This window comes from Triticum urartu, chromosome 1A (genome assembly GCF_056163025.1).
Source record: "Triticum urartu cultivar PI428250 chromosome 1A, HENAU_Tu73, whole genome shotgun sequence".
Taxonomy (NCBI): Eukaryota; Viridiplantae; Streptophyta; class Magnoliopsida; order Poales; family Poaceae; genus Triticum; species Triticum urartu.
In genome coordinates this window covers 581,549,894-581,567,201 of record NC_141873.1, presented here as the reverse complement: position 1 = coordinate 581,567,201, position 17,308 = coordinate 581,549,894, and the positions used below count along the sequence as shown (strand labels likewise).

The window sequence follows — 17,308 nt, the reverse complement described above, 5'->3', positions numbered from 1 at the left end:
GGACTATAGGCCCTTTTTCTACCAGTGGTGGGACGCCTGCCGGACAAAGCAGTCACGCCCACGCTTGCGCTGATATGCTTTTGACTTGTTATTAATTAACAAATTTTGGTCACATAATGCACCAGGGTAAACTGGTCTTTTCATGTTAGACTTGACACCGTTATGTATGAAAACTAACGGAAATGTCATGGAGGGAACAAAATAAAGTTTGAGGGTTGAAAAGGGAAGAAACAAAATTTTAGGACCAAAAAAGGAAGCAAATTTTAAGAAAGGGCCAAATAAAGAATTCACGCTCACCAGGACCGAATGAATACAAGCCACTAACATACAAGTTCTACAATCATCTGTGTCTGTGTCTCTGGTGAAACATACTACTAGTACAAAACTAGTACAGTGATCGACGCAGTATACAAAACTATGCAAACTAAGCACAAAGTACAAAGGACTTGGTTGAGACCTTCGATACTCTGTAGAACAGAACACTAGCTAGTGGAGGTAATAACCTGCAGCCTCAGAGTTCCATGCTGCAACCTTGCAAACAAGTTTCCCATCGCCACAGCTCGCAATTCCCTTGCTCCTGACGTGGTCCTCCTTCAAGTACATCGTCAATTTGAATCATCCAGAACAAAATCTTGCAGGGTGATTCAGGCCCTTCATTTTGCAACCTGGGTGTGCAGTGTATGCACTGTCTAGAAGCTAATCCACTGCAAAATGAATGGTGAAAATTCTTTGATCATATTCGGTTCTATTTCATACGAATGGTAATTACAGATTTTGTATACACGAGGAAGATGTTTTGTTCAGATCAATAAAAAATTGCCCAAGTATAGCGCACGGTTATTGTGTCCATCTTTACACTGGTAGCAGTAGACTGTCACTAGACACTAACGGTGCATATACTGCACAACTCGTATTTATGGTATATTGTTATATTTTGCAAAACAAGGCAGTTTTAAACAAAACGGAAATTGCAAAGCAAAGCAGACGAATATCTCTGCATTTATGCATGAAAGAACCCAATAAGACTGCTACCAGTGTAAAAGAAGAAAGATGAAGCATTGCAAAATAAGATTAGTATGACAAAGGGCGTGGCAGGACACATACCTTCGTTTCTATGCAAGCCAATTTGGTCTTGGTCTCCTCTAATTCACACCATTCCTTTAGTCCAGAGCACCTAGTTATTTCTAGGTCCTGTAGGTTAGTGAGTTGATGTATTCCCTCAGGAAAAGACTTGATACCATCACATCCACTCAGACAAAGTCTCTTTAGAGAGGTGGGCAGAGCAGATTCCCTTTGTTGGTCGTCAGCCAGCTTCATCTTTCCCTCCTCTGTTTCAGCAACCACGTGCTCTAATGCATCGCACTTAATAATTTTTATTTCCTGGAGGCTGGTGAGTTGTTGTATGCTTGCCGGCAACGACCTCAAGACTCCATTGTTAGATATCCAAAGATTCTTGAGAGAGGTCAATTCGCCTAGGCACTGTGGCACTACAGATATGCTATTGCAGAATTCCAGTTCTAGCGTTTCAAGCTTTGTGAGTTGCTTTATGTTCTCGTTCAACTCCTTTACACCATTGCTATTCCGTATAGTCAGATCCTTTAGAGATGGGAGCTCACCTAACCATTTCGGCAGTTCTTCCATGTCTTCGTCTTCTAGGCATAGTTTCTCCAAAGAGGATAGTAGTTGGATGATCTCTGGTGAGCCGGTTAGATCGCCACAATTGGCAATAGACAAAGAAGGGAGTCCAGGGAAGTGTTGAAGCCACCTCCACTCATGCAGAGGCCCCTTGCAGTCTCTAACTGACAGCATAGTAATTACTGAAGAAGAGGAGGAAGGACTGGTGTGTGACACAATGCACTCATCCCATGATGATAACACATTATCACTGCATGTTATCTCCCATTCCTTAGCTTTAGGCAGAGGCCCTTTCATCGTTAGCATGGGACAACCATGTATTTGCACTCTTGTTAACACGTTCTCCTCACCGGTGGAGTATGAAGTGTCCCACTCTTCCAGATTTGCCATATCTCTGAGAACCAGTGAGTTCAGGTTTGGTAGTTGGCCCGCTACCCAGCCTGGAAAGATGACACTGTTATAACCACTTATCTCCAACTTCCTCAATGTCCTTGGTGGCACTAGTTTTTCCAGCAACATTTTGTCATCCACAAATCTCTCAACACCTTGAGTCCACTCCAGTTTCAACTCCCGAATGCTTTGCTTTTCCATTAATTTTATACTATGTGCCTCTCCTGCGGACTTCACATTTTCAAGTTTAGTTATCTCCAGCTCAGAAGGATCTGTGGACTTTAGCAGGACAAGATTGCTGCTAGATCCATCATTACCAGCACGCACCACAAAGTGTGGTAACGATATTGCACTGCTACCGAGTTGAGGTATTTTTGGAAGATCGTAACAATTCTCTAAATAAAGAAACTTCAAGCTACCAACTGTACATATACTTTCAGGTATTTTCTTCAAATCTGTGCATCCCGAGAGGTCCAATGTGTGAAGTTTTGTCAGGCTACAAATACTTTCAGGTATTCCTTCCATACCATAATTTCCAGACAAGTCCAAATGCTCTAGCTCTGAAAGATCAATTCTGCATATCTGGTTGAGGAGAATGTCCCAGGTTTTTGCAAGGAGAACACCAAATTTCTCCAATTGCCTCTGGTAATGCTAAGATTGTAGGAGATCCATGAAGATTCAGATAAATCAATTTTGAGAGCTTGGTGATAGTGTCTGGAATCTTTGCATCTTGGACACTTGGAGCATTAAGATATCTCAATTGCTTGAGTTCACCAATACAATCCGCCAACGTATATATGGCGCACTCACTTAAGTCCAAGACACGCAAAGACTTGGCAGATGAAAATGCAGCATCATGAAGTTCATATTTGTCACAATCCATAAAACGCAACGCTCTTATCTTGGACAAGTCCGATCCCAAAGGCTTGCTACAATCATCGAGCAATGTATAGTGGTAGCGGCTTTCTGCAGCATTAGTGCTTTTGCCAACAAAAAGAATTTCATCGTCCATGACCGATCTTGCTAAATCATGCACCAGGTCATGCATGGTGAACAATATAACATCTTCATCATATAGCTCAAAAGTCTGCAACAAAATCATTCAGCAGTGTCAGACTTTTGGATTTATTTATATTTATACAATTTATGACTTCATTCCTTAAGTCTAAACCATTTTATGCATCAACTCCTTTATTAAATACTAAATATTATTTTCGTCCCCTGCTACTTCCCAAGTTTAGATTTGGTCTTTAAGATCCAAACTGGACAATTCTGAACTTTGAGTTTCAAACCCATACAAAACATTACAAAATCATATTCGATGACGGGACGGTTCTTTTGCGCCAGTGTCTGCCAGTTAAACATGATTTTACTTCAAAAAAATATGAATTCAAGGAAACTGGGGAAGGAAATTCAGAACAAGGAAAAAATACAGAAGCACACAAAAACAAGAAAATGTAGGAAAACTAAAACCCCGCTGCGCCTTCCTTCATCCTCGCCTATCAATGAGAAAGATGAGGGGGTTACAGTTCATCGTCTCCCACACCTCCCTATGCAGGCAGGTGGTAGCTGCAACAGGCAGCCTGTGTCATCAGATCCGGCGGCAGCAACCACAATTTTTCAGTCTCTCACTAGTACGGAACAACCTATCACATAAGATGCATTACCAGCAATTTTGATGAAACCTGGCGGTGATAGCTGCCATGGTCCACTAAAGACGGGACATCAGTGATTTCATAAGATATATATGCTTACAGTTATATGTACGAACTTATTCTTAGTTATACAGAAAATATGTATTTGACCATTTTGTGTGAAAAGAATTACAGCAATGCTTTTGTAATGTGAGCTCGCTAGCAGGAATATTATTATTGTCAAACATGATAATGTTGCGCATGCATTGCGTGTACAAGGAGGAGTTCGCCACCATTGGAAGTAGTTAGTTGGATAAGTATCTTGTAATCTTTATCTTCTTATCTCTAGCTTTTCTTCCTTCCCAAGATGTAATCTCCTAACCAACTTGTACGCGTATTTGGGCTCGCAACCCCTCTATATAACACGCAACACGTCTGCCAGAAAAGGCAAGACGTTTACCGCAATCGCACATGGTATACAGAGCTATCTTCTTCCCAAAACCCTAGCTACCCATCTCCACCAAAGTGCGTAGCATGTCTTCCTCCACCTCCTCCTCCTCCCAGCCAAACCTCAGCGGCGGAGTCACGGAGAAACTCTCCCGCACCAACTACATCCTCTGGCGGACCCAGATCACGCCACAGCTACGGGGCGCCGGTGTCTACCACTACGTCGACGGTACGTCGACCGAGCCGGCCAAAACCCACGTCACCAAAGATGTCGCTGGGAAAGAAACCGAGGGGCCGAATCCTCTCCATCCGCTCTGGGTGAAGGAGGATCAGCAGGTCCTTGGATATCTACTCCAACACCTATCCAAGGAGGTGCTCGTCACGGTGACCGCGATCACCACGGCGCGGGAACTCTGGGTGGCACTGGCGAGCATGTTCTCGTCGCAGTCCCTCAGCCGCGTCAACAACATTCGCACGGCGCTGATCAACGCGCAGAAGGGCAACCAATCGGTGTCCTCCTTCGCCGCCATGAGGGGGCTTGCTGATGAGCTCGCCGCGGCGGGAAAACCAATCCAAGACGACGAGCTCATATCCTACATCATCCACGGGCTGGACCAAGACTATCAGCCCCTTGTCTCCTCCTTGGACGCCCGCGTCACTCCGGTAACCCTTGATGAGCTTTTCGCTATGCTTAGTAACTTTGATCAGCGCATGGCGCAGTTTCACGGCTCCGGCGGCGGCGGCTTCAAGTCCTCGGCCAACTCTGTCTCCAGAGGCCGCGGTGGCGGCTCTCGCTCTCGTTCCTCCTCTCGTGGCAAGGGGAGGTCCAGTGGCGGTGGTGGCGGCGGCTACTCCAACAACACTCATGGTGTCGGACGCTCTGCAGCTCAAAAGGGCGCCGCGGTGGCGGCTCCAACAGATCGCGTCCGGATCTCCCTCGCTGCCAAATTTGTGGCAAACCTGGTCACACGGCGAGGGACTGTTGGTACCGTTACGAAGATGATGATGGTGATTCCTCACAAGACGAAGAAAAAGTTGCTGCCGCTGCCGATGGCTCCTATGGGATCGACACAAACTGGTATGTCGATAGTGGTGCTACCAACCACATCACCAACGAGCTTGAGAAGGTCACCATGAAGGAAAAGTATCGTGGCAAGGATCAAATCCATACGGCCAGTGGTGAAGGTATGGGTATCCGTCACATTGGTCATTCAATTATTAATACCCCTAGTCGCAAAATACATCTCAAAAGAATTTTGCATGTTCCAAGTGCCCACAAAAATCTTCTGTCTGTTCATAGAATCGCCATTGACAATCATGTTTTTCTCGAGTTTCACCCTTATTTCTTTTTGATCAGGATCAGGCCACGAGGAAAGTGCTTTATCGAGGTAGATGCGTTCGAGGGCTCTACCCTTTGATTCCGGAGTTCAGAAGATTCAATAAACAAGCTTGTGGTGCTATCAAGCTTTCGTCCACACGGTGGCACGATCGTCTAGGACATGCCTCCTTTTCTCTAGTTGAAAAGTTACTTAGGAAAAATAAGCTCCCGCTTGTTGGTGAGCGAAATATTGAAACTATTTGTGATTCATGTCAGTGTGCTAAAAGTCATCAATTACCATATCCCATATCTACTAGTGTCTCCACTAAGCCTTTGCAACTGATTTTCTCTGATGTGTGGGGGCCTGCTCCCTCCTCTGTTGGTAGACACACCTACTATGTGAGTTTCATCGATGACTATAGCAAGTTCTCATGGATCTATCTTCTTAAAAAAAGGTCCGATGTGTTTCAAGTGTTTAAAAACTTCCAAGCACTTGTTGAAAGGAAGTTTGACAGCAAAATCCTAGCTGTCCAATCCGATTGGGGAGAGGAATACGAGAAACTCAATTCCTTCTTCCAAAACATAGGCATATCCCACCATGTGTCATGCCCACACGCTCACCAACAAAACGGGTCGGCCGAACGCAAGCATAGACACATAGTTGAGGTCGGTTTGGCTCTTCTAGCAAGGGCGTCCATGCCCCTCAAATTTTGGGACGAGGCGTTTCTTACAGCTATCCATATCATCAACATGCTTCCTAGCCGTGTCATCAATAATGAAACACCTATGGAACGCCTCCTCCATGTCAAACCAGACTACACATCTCTCCGTGTTTTTGGTTGTGCCTGTTGGCCAAATCTCCGTCCGTACAATAGCCGCAAGCTTATGTATAGGTCCAAACAATGTGCATTTCTTGGCTATAGTGCCCAGCACAAAGGCGTCAAGTGCCTTGACATCTCCACCGGACGGGTTTACATCTCACGCGATGTCGTGTTCGATGAGACCAAATTTTCTTTCGCCAATATACATCCTAATGCCGGAGCTCTCTTACGCAAGGAAATCTTGCTTTTACCACCTCACCTCTCTGGCTATGATCAAGGGGGCATTAATAATTGTGATGATCATATGACTAACCCTAACCCTACTACTAATAGCCTTTATGAGTCTTGTGGTGATGCAGGAAGAATTCGTGAATAAATCATCGAAAATAGCGAAGAAAATACGGCAGCAGATCCATATTTTATGTGCCGTGAGCTGGGGAGCAAATCTCCCTTGTGATCTGCCCAGGAGCTGCCGTGCAGCGAATCCACCTTGGGATCGGTGCCCCGCAGCGATCCTGCCGCGACAGCTTCGACAGCTGCAGGTGGGCACGCTGAGCCGCCCGCGTCAGCCACGCGGCAGAATCCGGATGGCCGCGACGACTCCCCTCGTCCACACCAATCACCGTCCAGCAAATGGCAGGCTGGTGCTGGCCTGGGCCGTGCGTGGCCTGAGGCCCAACCAGTCGTCTACAAGCGGCGGGCAGCGACTCACCGGGCTGAGGCGAGGACAGATCCGGACGAGGCCGGGCCCAGGCAATCACGAGGCAATGATGACGCGGCTCGGCCGAGATCCTCTGTGGCTGGTTTGCCGCTTGCGTCACAGCGGACGACTGCAGAAGATCCCGACCAACCTGACGTCGCCGACACTACCGATTCTGGAGCCGTGTCAGGATCCTCCTTGGGATCGGGGGAGATCAGCCAGATCCAAGCGTGGGATCCTCTGCGTCGGGGCTCTCTGTAGCGGCTCCTGCTACTGCTCCACGCCGCACACGGCTACAGCAAGGCAAAATTAAACCTGTTGATTATAAACATATTACAAAACATGGGATGATTTGTTCAACAGGTGAACCAGGAGAACCTAACACTCTTGAAGAAGCACTTGGTGATGCTAATTGGAGAAAGGCAATGAATGATGAAATTGTGGCACTAAGAAAAAATAAAACATGGCACTTGGTCCCTTCAAGAAAAGGTAAAAATCTTATTGACTGTAAGTGGGTCTTTAGGATAAAAAGAAAAGCTGATGGAACCATTGATCGTTATAAAGCCAGACTCGTTGCAAAGGGGTTCAAACAAAGGTATGGTATTGACTATGAGGACACATTTAGTCCAGTTGTTAAAGCTGCTACCATACGCCTTGTCTTGTCCATTGCTGTGTCTAGGGGATGGAGTTTACGACAGCTAGACGTTCAGAACGCGTTCCTCCATGGTGTTCTGGAAGAAGAGGTTTACATGAAACAACCTCCTGGGTTTGTAAATGTACAGGCACCACTTCATGTGTGCAAACTTGACAAGGCGTTGTATGGACTGAAACAGGCCCCAAGAGCATGGTATTCTCGCCTCAGTAAAAAGATGCAAACACTTGGTTTTGTTCCTTCAAAGTCTGACACTTCGTTATTTATCTATAACAAGTCAAGAATATCCATATTTGTCCTTATTTATGTTGATGATATAATTGTAACAAGTTCATCTGATGAAGCAATAACAACATTGTTGAAGGATTTAAGTGCAGAGTTTGCCTTAAAGGATCTAGGAGGTCTACACTACTTTCTTGGTATTGAGGTCAAGCAACACAAGGATGGTCTACACCTATCTCAAGAAAAGTATGCAACAGACTTGGTAAAAAAGGCTGGTTTGCAAAATTGTAAGTCTGCACCTACTCCTTTGTCTAGCACAGAAAAATTGTCTCTTGTTGAAGGAGAGCCTCTGAATTCAGAAAATAGTACAAAATACAGGAGTCTGGTAGGTGCACTTCAATACTTAACATTGACTAGACCAGATATTTCTTTTGCTGTCAATAAAGTATGTCAGTTTCTTCATGCACCTACCACTGTTCACATGACTGCTGTAAAACGTATAGTAAGATATGTGAAAAATACGTTGAACATTGGTCTAAACTTCAGCAAGTCATCTTCTGCACTTGTCAGTGCCTTTTCTGACTCAGACTGGGCCGGGTGTCTAGATGATAGACGCTCGACTGGTGGTTTTGCGGTATTCTTTGGACCAAATTTGATATCTTGGAGTGCAAGAAAGCAAGCCACAGTTTCAAGATCCAGTACAGAGGCAGAATACAAAGCATTGGCTAATGCAACAGCAGAGATCATATGGGTGCAGTCAATTTTAAAGGAACTAGGTATAAAAAGCACTAGAGCTCCATGTTTGTGGTGTGATAATCTAGGTGCTACCTATTTGTCAGCAAATCCAGTCTTTCATGCTAGGACCAAGCATATTGAAATTGACTTTCACTTTGTTCGAGAAAGAGTTGCAAACAAGCTTCTGGATATTCGGTTTATTCATTCTCAAGACTAAGTTGCTGATGGCTTTAGCAAAGCTCTGCCTACAAGAAGTTTTGAAAACTTCAAGCATAATCTCAACCTAATGAAGTTGTGATTAAGGGAGGGTGTCAAACATGATAATGTTGCGCATGCATTGCGTGTACAAGGAGGAGTTCACCACCGTTGGAAGTAGTTAGTTGGATAAGTATCTTGTAATCTTTATCTTCTTATCTTTAGCTTTTCTTCCTTCCCAAGATGTAATCTTCTAACCAACTTGTACGCGTATTTGGGCTCGCAACCCCTCTATATAACACGCAACACGTCTGCCAGGAAAGACAAGACGTTTACCGCAATCGCACAATTATTACTTTTGGCTGATGGAAGATGGCTAGCGATTGGCTTGGTTGATATAACCACGTCTGAAGTCTGATGCATCTGTTCTTCGGTGAGTATCTCGGCAACTTAATATAGTACATTTTTGGAGTATTTAACAAAAAACTATCAAAATTCATGAAAACGTGCACAAAAACTACCACTTTATAAATTTATGCCGAAAACTACCACTTTTTCTCTAATCTTTGACTAAAAACTACCATGTCTGTAAATCGACCCATTCATCCATTTTAAACGCACTTATGACAGGCCTGGCCCGCATGTAAGTGTTGTCATCGTTAGTCCACTGCCCAGCCAGCCTATCCACTCCCCCCCGCCGCCGCCGCCGTTAACTGATGTCCAAGCCGGTGAAGCACGAGCGCGCCGGCGTGCGGGCCGAGGCTGTCGGGTCAGCTCGGAGCGGTGGAGGCCGACGTGCGCCTGGGCGGCAGTGGCGTCGGCCGCGACGCGCGCGAGCAGCAGCCGCATCGGCCGCGCACGGGCGCGAGCTACGGTGGCCCCGACCATGCGGGCATGCTGCTGGTCAGCTCGGAGCTCCGAGTGGTGGAGGCCGAGGTGCGCACGGGCAGCAGCGGCGCCGGCCACGACGGGCACAAGCAGCAGCCGCGCCAGTCGCGCACTGGCAGCGCCACACCGGCCGTGCATGAGCGAGAGCACCAGCTCGGGCCACAAGCAACAGCGGGACGGGAATGAGCAGCAGCAGCCGCCGCGCCGGATGTGTATGGGCGCGTGCTGCGACGCCGAGCGCGAGCAGCAGAGGGGACGGGAACGAGCAAGAGAAGCCGCGACGGCCGCGTGTGGGCGTGAGCAGAGGCGCCGGCGGCCATGCTCTAGGTGAGCTGCGCGTAGCCGCCGCCGCCGCGAGCATGTGCGCCGTCGTGCGTGAGTGAGTGCCGTCAGTGGTCGGCGGCGGAGGTGGCTTGCAGGTGCACACGAGGTGTTTGTAGAAATGCCAAAGAGAGGGAGAGAGGGGAGGAAGAAGAGGGTCAACCTGACTTGTGGGCCCATCCTGTCAGAAAAGGCGTCTAGAAGAAGCGAATCGGGCACTTTTGCGACATGGTAGTTTTTAGTCAAAGATTAATCAAAAAGTGGTAGTCTTCGGCATAAATTTGTAAAGTGATAGTTTCCGGGCACGTTTTTATGAAATGTGGTAGTTTTTGGTTAAATACTCTACATTTTTGGCATTGTAACAATGTCAAAAAATGTCTTATACTCCATGATGGAGTATTAAGTTGCGAAGGGAGTATGTCTGAAAGGGTTCTGTATTTTGTGATGGTACTACCTGGTTTGCATGTATACCAGGGGTGATTCTCCATGATGGTTTCCAAAACCGCATCGGATGGCTATTTTAGTCCTGAATATCTATAACTACTACAGTGAACCAGAATATGTTGGTGTATATTAACTTCTCGCACCAAGTAATGATAGTCACAGTAAGCCCAATAGCATGTGTAAGCAAGAGACTGTGTTTATGCAAAATGCATATGTCACATGTGGATGGGAACTAAAGACCTCGGGGTGGGCATTTCCTAAAACAGGACATTACGATTTCCCCGTTGGCCTTACTACTCCCTTGAATCCATATTACTTATCGCTGCTTTAGTCCAACTTTATACTAGATCAGAGGGAGTACTTACTAATGTGTACCTTTTGTTTTACTCCACAGGATTCTGCAGTAAAAACCAATAACTGAATATTCTAGGGGTGTTATCATTCATTGAGATATTGCCAAGAAGTTATTTGGAAAAGTTGCACTGTAAGCAACGATTATGTGATGTACTCCAAATCATTCTTGGCAATTTTAGAATTGTATTTTAATGTCAATATCTGTCAGCTTGTGTGCTTCACAACTATACTTGAGTAACCTTACACCAGTTCCAACAGAATAATCAAAACAAATTGTAAAAGGTATGAACAAACTCACCGATGACGACTTGAAGTGGTCAAGAAAAGAAAGGCCCAAAAGCTGACTAATGTATCTCTCGCCGAGTTCCCAGGAAGAGAAACCAAGAGAAACCCACTGACGAACAAGATCATCTTTAAGTATCTTGTGACCTTTTGGAAATATTGCACAATAGGCAAAGCATAGCTTCAGATACGAAGGCAAAACACTATAGCTCAACTTCAGAGATGCAAGAACTTGTGTAGAAGATGTATCTTCCAAAGAAGGTGCAGTCCAGATATTACTATCTCTCACTGATTCCCATTGACCAGACTTCATAGATTGCAGCGTGTGTCCAAGTGATTTAGCTGCTAAAGCCACACCCGCACACTTCATTGCAATGACCTCGCCTATTTCCACCAATTGTTCTTTGTCACCTCTAGATTCAAATGCACTCTTTTGCTTTATAATAGACCAACACATATCATCAGCCAAGGGTGCTAATTTATATGGTTGGATGGTAGACATCTTCTTTGCAATACCTTCACTCCGTGTGGTTGCTATAACAACCACCTTATTGCTCTCCCCAACTTTTAACATATCTTTCAGTTCTTCCAACTGAGATATGTCGTCTTCCCACAGGTCATCTAAAACAATCAGAATCTTCTTGTTGGCAAGGAGCTTTTCAAGGGAATTACGGATCATCTGCTTTCCAATGTACCCACTCTCTTTATCTTTCTCTGATAGCTGTGATATTATAGAGTTCCCAATTTTGATCAAATCAAATGTCTGAGACACGTAAACCCACACTTGAGAGTATTCATTGAATTGGGAACTATTGTAAACCATTTTTGCCATGGTTGTCTTGCCAAGGCCTCCAATGCCATATATAGGAAGGATTGTGATATCCTTTGTCATGCTCTCAGATAAAGAAGCCAATATTATATCTCTCTCCTCAGTCCTCCCAATGATTTGTGTCTCCAGGGTTGATGATGTTTCCCGTATATCAGTCACCTTTGGCTCATTGGCATTAGTGCGATCTGTTAACTTGAATTCCTTGTGTTGATCTGTTATGACCTTCAGGTCATCCCTCATGTTCTTCATCCTATTGGCCATTGTAATGCTGGGGCCAATTGTGAGACAAGGGATCATGAACGCCAAATATTTTTTGAAGGAGAACTGCAAGACAGTTGCTTTGTTAGTAAAATACAAAATGGCCAGCACCCAGCAGTTTAGTATAGTAGGATATTACAAAAGCATTCAGCCAACAGAAAATTTTGTTAATACATTAAGAGGCACATCCTGTTATTTCTAAGAACCTCCGACTGTAACTGCCAAGGTGAAGACGAATGCCACCTTTAATGATGTGCTGAGAACTGGAGCTAAAACAAAATGGAGATATTTCATATGCTCAGCCCGAAGGCTGAGGCCTGCCAAAACCATGTCTAGTTCATCCAAGGATCTGGTGCCCAAATTATTATTTTGGAGACTGGATAACAGATACCAAGTATTGTAAAGATGTCGGTGTGTTTATTAGCTGTGTGTATCCTAGCTATGAACAGGCAGAGTGTGTGCTTATTGTGTTTGTGTCCGCTTGATATTTCATTTTGAGTCGATAAAATCCATCATTTGTGGAAAAAACTGTTGGTGAAGATGTGGACAATCATAGATCCAAGATCAAGCCAAAGAATCTACTAGCAGATTCAATAGCTCAATAAGTTTAACTAAATCTTTCCAAATTGTTTTTCGAATACCTATATGGCAGCTCATTTTGTAGCCAAGCAAGCTACCGCAATCTGGATGCAGCAGACGTAAAGCACTTGTTTCTCAAAAAGAGAAGAGTAGCATACTCAGAAATTAAATAACTGCATCAATTTACTGCACAAATGCATACCTTGCGCGCAGATGGCTGGGTGATGGCTTGTGTGTCTGCTTCGAACTCATCAATCATGTCCGAGATGACATACATGAAGTCCTTGAGCCGCTTCAGCCAAAGACGTGTCGATTTATCCGTGATGGACCGCCTCTCGGCATCTTCGAGCACGGCATCGACACTCTCCAGCGCCATCTTCATCTTCTTCAGGTCGTTGTTCAAGTTCATCTGCAGCGCGATCTGACCCCCGATCAGAGAACCAATCTGGTCGCCCACCACCTTGAGGATGGCAGCGGCCAGCATGCCACCGAGGGTCGCCATAGCCGCCGCCTCTCAATACGTAGGTGTTGGGTTGAAGGTGCTGGGAGGAAGACTGGTAGGCAGACGAGGGCGAGGTGCGTGATGGGATCTTGCTTGCTGAAGTTTGGGTGCTGGATCGGACCTTGGTAATTGCATCAAGACAGCAACTCTATGCTCAGTCCTTGTGTGTGTTCATTTTTTTACTGAAGAGCCGTACGCATCTCTATGACTTGTATATATATTTTTTGTTTGGATCGATACTTAACAGCTGTATGCTTGGTGTGCTAAGGCAGCTCTATATATTATTTATTTTTTTGAATTGAGGGGCATGCCCCCGATTTCATTTCATTGCATGAAAGGAAACCAATAAAACAGATCAAGTATTCTTCAGATTCCATCCAGCCCCCAGATGTCCTACTATAACATTCAGGCATCAGCAACTAGACAACCAAGAGAATAAAGCTTGCAACTAAGAGAAAAACTCCACACTTATCAGAAATGCATACCAATACCAAGGCAGCTCTATATGCACTTGTGTTAGTATGTGTATTAATTTACTTCCTCCGTTCCTTAATATAAGACATTTTTCGACACTACATTAGTGTCAAAAAACATTATGGAAAGAGGGAGTAGTTAGCAGAGTGTGTGGGTACGTAGTTTCGGTGAATGTGCCGCCTCAGTGCAAACCGCTGCCGGAAAGTGCGTGGAGTCATGTGAAGTGCCTTGCACATGCTGCTAAGCGCGTGGAGTAGTTTAAGCTTGGTTACAGCCTTTTGTCTTCTGGTTCAGTAATCAAACCGCTGGAGTATAGTAGGTGTTATCCATCTTTTTTTTCCAGTAATTTAAGAGGAATTGACAGATACACAGTGTCTAGCTAGGATGCAGTGAGCATCAATGTTCGCTGGCACCTGGCAGCGAAAAGATTATACAAAATGCCCAGGATGCAGCGAGCATTGGTGAGCATCAGGGTTTTAGAGAAACGCTCATCGCTCCCGGGGAAGCCATCACAGGTAGATACATGCAAGATGATAGGAGGGAGTGAGGCATACTACCAGCCAGAACCTGCCTAAGCGAGTTCGGCGATCCAGGTTGAGACCTGCGGCGAAACTGCCATATTGGACACTGGAGGGTGCCGAGGTGGCATACGTGCTTGTCTATAACCCGGTAGTGGTCAGATCCTTGGCTTTCCACGCCCTAAAACCTCTACTCGACGAAAACACTCATCTACCGTAGACACAAGATTAGTGCAAACCTCAAACTAGCAGCGCCTCTTACTCTCAGCCCCGCTTGCTTACCAAGTGACAGCCTCTTCGAAGATCAGCTGAAGCTGGTTTTAGAGCGCAAGTTTGGTCCATACAGTTGTTGGACTTTTGGGTTCAGTAATCGAACCACTGGTAGTAGTAGGTTTCGAACAGTCGTTTCGACAAGCAATGAGCTAGGGAGAGAGCTACCCGAACCGAAATGTAAACCCACCTGTGGTCGAACCATGATCAACGTTGGATGATAGGAGCAAGGCCTACTAGCTACCAGCACCTGCCTAAGCGAGTTTGTCGCTCCAGGTTGAGATCTGTGCAAAAGGAGTCTTGGCTCAGTGGCTGGCATGCGGTTGTGCAGCCTAACAACCCGAGTTCAATTCCTATAATTGACAAGTCATGCACAGTGATTTTCTCCCATTTATTGAGAATCAAGCTTGGTGTGTGATGGAACCACTCATGAAGAAATATCTTGATACTCATTTAAAAAAATATCATGGTACTCGTACTAAAATGGTTATGTGCATCCTAGTTGGTGCAGAGACTGGGAAGTGAAAATATCTTCCATTTTAGACGTGCACCTGATCCAGGGACAAGTAGCTTGCTAACCTCGTACCCCCTCGCGGCGCTCCTTAGAGCGAGCGAGGGCGCAAATCTAACTGCCGGGGCTAGGCCTCCTCCTCCAGCTCCATCCCTTGTCACCGCCGGTGCGCGCGCCCATCCGGTCGGCATAGGTGGTGACGGGGATCTTTCTTCTCCTTGCTCGATGTCGCGTGGCGCGGGACGACGGCTTCAGCGGTGGCGTCATGCTGATTCAGGGCACGGCGGCGTGGCCGCTTCCAGCGGCGGCGCTTGACGGCGAGGGTGGAGTTCGGCTGGGCGTGGCGTGGCGATCGGATGGGCGTGGCCAGTGGATGGAGGTGTGGGGCTAGGCGTGACCGGTGGCGGTGGCAGCGGCGGCGTCTGGCCCGGATCCGGTCATGGTGGTGGCAGCGTCCCCTCTGCCAGGGATGACGGGCCAGGTGGTGGGTCCTTGTGGCGGCCCTTGCGGCGGATCTTGGGACCCCATTTCCGAGCTTGTCGCAGCACGCGCGTGGCAGCTGGAGCTTCCTCCGGCGTCGATGGCCCTTGATGCGAGATCACGGCGTTGGTTGCCATTGTATGGGCGACGACAACGGCTGGGGGGATGGTGGGTGCTCCCTGTAGCGCCCGGAATCGGGGTGGCGGCCCCTCTTCATCAACGGTGGCGGACTCTGAGGTCGTGTGGGCGACTCAGAGTCTGGATCTCGAGGTGGTGGCGGTATGGGTTTGATGTGGCTCGGTGGGTGACACATGTGCCTCTTCCGGAGTTGTCAGGCAATGCATGTCGCCGACAGGTGAAGCCACCGATGGATGCGCTACCGACGGATGTTATGCACAACGTCTTGTGTGGAGACGTCAAGTCATGCCTGCTATCAGCAGGTAATGCACGGTGGCTCTGGTGGAGGTCTCATGTTTAGACTGTTGTTGTTGGATCGAAGGTGGTGCAGTAATAGTGGGAGGCAGGCCGTATCGGACGTCTTTGTCTTCCGTTGTCTTCTTCAGAGGTATCCGGCTATCGAGGCGTTGGTAGACGGATAAGAGTGGATGGTATAGTAGGCAACGACGAGTTTATGCACTCCGGTGGAAATACAAGATCACAGATCGGGCTATGTCGACGCGTGCCTGCGCCGTGTTCTTGCTGAAGGTGGTTAATTGAAGCTTGGCTTTGGGTATGAGAATCCTGAGTTCAACCATGTGGTGAACTCTCCATCATCGGCGCACATGCGGCGATTCCTTCTTGAAGGCGTAGCCTGGGAGTTGTGTATTTTTCGTCTTTGTTGTGTCTTATAACATAGGGTTATAGTGGTCTCAAGGCATGTGAAGAGGAGATTGAAATCTGTCAAAAAGATTGTACTCCGAAGTTATTACATTGGGTTACACCCAAACTTTTAAGAACCTGACGTCCGGTTTTATTATGTTGGATTACATCCAAACGTCTAAGAACTTGATAGATCGCTGATACGTCTCCGTCGTATCTACTTTTCCAAACACTTTTGCCCTTGTTTTGGACTCTAACTTGTATGATTTGAATGGAACTAACCTGAACTGACGCTATTTTCAGCAGACTTCCCATGGTGTTATTTATGTGCAGAAACAAAAGTTCTCAGAATAACCTGAAACTCCATGGAACATCTTTTTGGAAAATATTAAAAATACTGGAAGAAGAATCCACGTCAGGGGCCCACACCCTGTCCACGAGGGTGGGGGGCGCGCCTGCCCCCCGGGCGCGCGCCCCCGCCTCATGGGCCCCGTGACGCTCCACCGACCTCAACTCCAACTCCACATATTCACTTTCGAGGAGAAAAAAATCAGAGAAAAGGATTCATGGCGTTTTACGATTCGGAGCCGCTGCCAAGCCCTAAAACCTCTCGGGAGGGCTGATCTGGAGTCATTTTGGGGCTCCGGAGAGGGGGATTCATCACCGTCGTCATCAGCAACCATCCTCCATCACCAATCTCATGATGCTCACCGACGTGCGTGAGTAATTCCATCGTAGGCTTGCTGGACGGTGATGGGTTGGATGAGATCTATCATGTAAGCGAGTTAGTTTTGTTAGGGTTTGATCCCTAGTATCCACTATGTTCTGAGATTGATATTGCTATGACTTTGCTATGCTTAATGCTTGTCACTAGAGCCCGAGTGCCATGATTTCAGATCTGAACCTATTATGTTTTCATGAATATATGTGAGTTCTTGATCCTATCTTGCAAGTCTATAGCCACCTACTATGTGTTATGATCCGGCAACCCCGAAGTGATAATAATCGGGACCACTCCCGGTGATGACCA

General features: G+C 46.5%; 1 pseudogene across 1 annotated transcript; it reads right to left on the bottom strand.

Moving 5' to 3' along the window:
- Positions 1-309: 309 nt before the first annotated feature.
- Positions 310-15,878, bottom strand: LOC147993038 (putative disease resistance protein RGA1; annotated as a pseudogene). Its single transcript, XR_015610053.1, has 4 exons — positions 12,907-15,878; positions 11,055-12,191; positions 1,105-3,112; positions 310-704 (listed from the first exon to the last, which is right to left on the bottom strand). The product of XR_015610053.1 is annotated as a putative disease resistance protein RGA1 (transcript).
- Between the last annotated feature and the right edge of the window lie 1,430 nt (positions 15,879-17,308).